At 37.7% G+C, this 4,714-nt stretch overlaps 1 long non-coding RNA gene across 1 annotated transcript; it reads right to left on the bottom strand.

The window, feature by feature from the left end:
- Window positions 1-429: 429 nt before the first annotated feature.
- Window positions 430-4,381, bottom strand: LOC149768667 (uncharacterized). The gene is made up of 2 exons (XR_016395608.1): window positions 3,977-4,381; window positions 430-2,788 (listed from the first exon to the last, which is right to left on the bottom strand). It is a non-coding gene; the product is annotated as an uncharacterized LOC149768667 (long non-coding RNA).
- Window positions 4,382-4,714: the final 333 nt, after the last annotated feature.

Genomic DNA, 4,714 nt, shown 5'->3' with positions numbered 1-4,714 from the left:
CGAATCATACACTCCATAACTGCTAGATCTCGCTCTGAGATGAGATCAAATCTCCCGGTCTTCGGAAATAAAATCCTATTTATCATATTGAGCAATAACCTCATCTCAGCGGAAAGAGAACTAGCTATTACCTTCTGAGAAAAATCGAAGTTCTCATTTTCCATGATCAATTGTAGAGCTCTCATTTTGTCTTCTGGCCTCTCCGGAGTGGCTCCTATGCAGGGTAGGTGTAGTAGCTCACTCAAGCTCTCCTCGGATACACGGATCCGAACCCCTCGAACTTCCGACACAAGCCCTCCCATACCAGTCTTGAGGAAGGCATAAAACTCTTGTACCAACCCGGGGTAGATGACCACATCTAGGGAGCAAAGATACTCCCAACCTTGCCTTTGGATCCATTCCCAAATCTGAAACCCTTCTTGATTGAAAAACTCGGAATGGATCCTTCTCCCCGTAGTAACCGGCCTCCCCGCAAATCTTGCAAGAATCACTGAGGGGGAAGGAGGAGGAGGGACCTCCGCACGTGCCTCACGTCGTGGAGACACGGGAGAAGGCTCGGTAGGGTGCCTTTCCTCTTGTTGGACCCGGGTCACTCTTCCGGATCTCTTGGCTACGGCTCGTTTGGGTCCCATTTCTCCAAGATTTTGAGGAAATCTACTGTTTGGAGGAGTTTAGTGGAGATTGGAGAGTGGGGACTAGGCTTTTCGGAAGAAGACAAAGGGCAAACAGTGCCCTAGATGTGCTCTCGGGCCCCCTTTTAACAGTGGGGTCCCGACGTTGGGTCGACTCAAGGATTTTCTTGGGTCGACTCAACGTTGGGTCGACCCATGTTCTGGGTTGGGTCGACCCAAGTGCAGAAATTTTGTTTTCTCTTCCTTGTTGCTTCTAAAAAGTTTTTCTTACTTTCAATCCTTATAAACTCTTTATAGGATATTGATATATGAGTAAGAAATCTATAGATAACAAATTTGACTCATGTTTCATGGGATTTTTGAAGTTAGAGGAATGTATCATGAGACTACTAGCTCCCTTTTTATATTTATTCAATAAAAGGATCACATATGCCTAATTCCCTCCTTAGCATGCAGAATCTATCTTCACTCAATGGTTTTGTAAATATGTCGGCTAATTGTTTTTCCGTGCATATATGCTCAATACATACATTTCCATTTTGCACATGATTCCTAATAAAATGGTACCTTATTTCTATGTGTTTGGCTTTGGAGTGCTGAACTGGATTTTTAGTAAGATTAATAGCACTGGTATTATCACACTTAATAGGAATATTATCTAGTTTAACTCCATAGTCCTCTAGTTGTTGCTTGAGCCATATTACTTGAGCACAACAACTACCAGCAGCTATGTATTCAGCTTCAGCTGTGGACAGTGCCACTGAGTTCTACTTTTTACTAAACCATGATACTAAGTTATTTCCTAAGAATTGACATGTGCCACTTGTGCTCTTTCTATCTAATTTGCATCCGGCAAAATCTGCATCTGAGTATGCAAGCAAATCTAGACAGGAGTCTCTCGAGTACCATAATCCAATGGTGGTAGTTCCTCTTAAATATCTAAGGATTCTCTTAACAGCACTTAAATGTGACTCCTTAGGATCCGATTGGTATCTAGCACATATTCCTACACTAAATACAATGTCGGGTCTACTAGCAGTAAGATAGAGCAAGGATCCAATTAGTCCTCTATAGAGCTTAATATTAACACTCTTCCCTTTTTCATCTTTGTCTAGCTTACTAGTAGGATTCATTGGAGTGCCAATTCTCTTATGATTTTCATTCCCAAACTTCTTCAGTATTTCCTTTGTATACTTAGTTTGATGAATGAAAATGCCTTCTTTGGTTTGTTTGATTTGTAATCCTAAAAAGAAGCTTAGTTCTCCCATCAAACTCATCTCAAATTCTCCATGCATTAAATCAGCGAAATCTTTGCATAGAGTATCATTGGTGGCACCAAAGATTATGTCATCTACATATATTTGTACCACTAATAGATTTTTGTCCTTTCTTTTGAGAAATAACGTTTTATCTACATTTTCTCTACAAAAATTATTTTCAAGCAGAAATTTACTTAGTCGATCATACCAAGCCCTAGGTGCTTGCTTTAATCTATATAATGCCTTATGCAGTTTAAACACATGATTTGGCAATTCATGATTTTCAAATTCCGGAGGTTGTTCTACATATACTTCTTCCTCAATAATACCGTTTAAGAAAGCACTCTTCACATCCATTTGATATAATTTGAAGTCCATAAAACATGCAAATGCTAGAAGTAATCTAATAGCCTCTAATCTAGCTACAGGAGCAAATGTCTCATCATAATCTATTCCTTCTTCTTGATTGTATCCCTTAGCTACAAGTCTGGCCTTATTTCTTATAACTATTCCATTTTCATCTAATTTATTTCTAAATACCCATTTTGTTCCAATTACTGAATTATGCTTTGGTCTTTCAGTTAATGTCCATACATTACTTCTTTTGAATTGATTTAATTCCTCTTGCATGGCATTTATCCAGTTAGTATCCTTTTTCAGCCTCTTCATAAGTCTTAGGTTCTAATTGTGAAATGAAAGCAAGATAATCATTTAAATTTCTAAGAGATGATCGAGTTCTTACCCCTTGAGATGGATCACCAATAATTAAGTCTTTAGGATGTCCATGTGCATACCTCCATTCTTTTGGCACGTCTTGAGGTTGTGGTGGCACGCAATCATCTCCCTTATCTTGATTTGGCACGTCATCAATTTTCAACTTTTCAAAGTCGATAATTCCTGTATCATCATCAATAGTATTTTCTTTCCTAGCATACTCACTATCAGACTCATCAAATATAATATTGACTGACTCTTCCACTACTAAGGTTCTTTTGTTGAATACTCTGTATGCCTTGCTAGATGTGGAGTATCCTAAAAAGATACCTTCATCTGACTTGGCATCAAATTTACTTAAGTCCTCCTTGCCATTATTTAAGATAAAACATCTACATCCAAACACTTTAAAATATTTTGCAGTTGGTTTCTTATTCTTCCAAAGTTCATAAGGAGTTTTCTTAGTTATAGGTCGTATTAAAACTCGATTTAGAATATGGCAAGAAGTGTTTATAGCTTCAGCCCAAAAGTACTTTGGAAGATTTGACTCGCACAACATTGTGCGTGCCATTTCTGCCAATGTCCTATTTTTCCTTTCAACAACCCCATTTTGTTGAGGCGTTCTAGGTGCTGAAAATTGATGTGATATTCCATTTTTAGTGCAAAATTCCTCGAAGTGTTGATTTTCAAATTCAGTACCATGATCACTTCGAATGGCTACTAAGGTGAGTTCCTTTTCATTTATGATTTTATTATATAGTTTCAAAAATTCTGAAAATGCTTCATTCTTATGTGCCAAAAATGAAACCCATGTATACCTTGAAAAATCATCAACAATGACTAGTCCATATTTCTTTCCTCCTAGACTTGTAGTTCTAGTAGGTCCAAATAAATCCATATGTATGAGTTCAAATGGTCTAGTTGTTGATACTACATTTTTCGATTTGAAAGATGATCTAGTTTGTTTTCCTAATGAACATGGTCCACATATTTTGTCCTTTTCAAAAATCAATTTTGGCACATCCTTTATTAACTCCTTCTTAACTAGTTTTGATATTAATTTCATACTAGCATGTCCTAGTCTTCGATGCCAAAGCCAACTAGTTTCATTCTTCTTATCTTCATTAGTAATTAAGCATAAACCATTCTTCTTGCCTAACTCATGAAGATCTACTAAATAAATATTTCTTTGCCTTTGTCCTACAAGTACAATACTATTGTCTTTAGGATTTGTGATTATACATACAGATGCTTCAAATGTAACTTTAAATCCTTTATCACAAAATTGACTTATGCTAAGAAGATTATGTTTCAAACCTTTAACTAATAAGACATTTTCTATAAAAACAGATGGAGCAATGAAAATTTTACCCTTTCCAATGATATACCCTTTACCATTGTCTCCATAGGTTACTACTCCACCTTTCTTTGGTTCCAAGGTGACAAATTGATCTTCGTCACCGGTCATGTGTCTTGAACAGCCGCTATCTAGATACCAACGTTTTTCAACTTTATCAGCTGCAAGACACACCTCATCGTCATTGGCCATATGACATATTTGGGCCGTGTCTTGATGATCTTCGTCCTCCGAACTTGATTCCTCACTCTCACTCTAATCGGCCATAAAATTCTTCTTTTTCAACTTTCTTGCCATCCACTTCAAATCTGGGCAATCTATCTTATAATGCCCGGGTTTGTTACACTCATAGCAAATGGGAGTTTCTTTCTCCTTTTCTTTGTCCTTACCCTTTTCTTTGCTTGAGTTACCTTTAGGGAAGGGCTTCTTTTTATGAAATCTATTCTTACCTCTCATGAATTTTCTGAATTTTCTCCCAAGCACTGCCATCCCTTCCTCATCAATATCTTCATCATCATCTGAATCTTCCGATTCAGTTTGTTGTCTAGGGGTGGTAGTCTTTAGGGCAATAGGCTTTCTTCTCTTGACCTCATCTTCTGAATTTTGCCTCATTGTCAACTCATGGGTTATGAGTGATCCTAGAAGCTCCTCTAACTGCAGTGTGTTGAGGTCCTTCGCTTCTTGTATGGCGGTTACCTTGGCCTCCCAATTCCTTGGTAGAGACCTGAGAATTTTTCGCACCAAATCAGAAT

Source organism: Phoenix dactylifera, chromosome 1 (assembly GCF_051530095.1).
Source record: "Phoenix dactylifera cultivar Ajwa chromosome 1, Ajwa_hap1_PhDact_Kaust_v1.1, whole genome shotgun sequence".
Taxonomy (NCBI): Eukaryota; Viridiplantae; Streptophyta; class Magnoliopsida; order Arecales; family Arecaceae; genus Phoenix; species Phoenix dactylifera.
The sequence above is the reverse complement of the archived record's forward strand: the minus strand, read 5'-3'. Positions and strand labels throughout refer to the sequence as shown.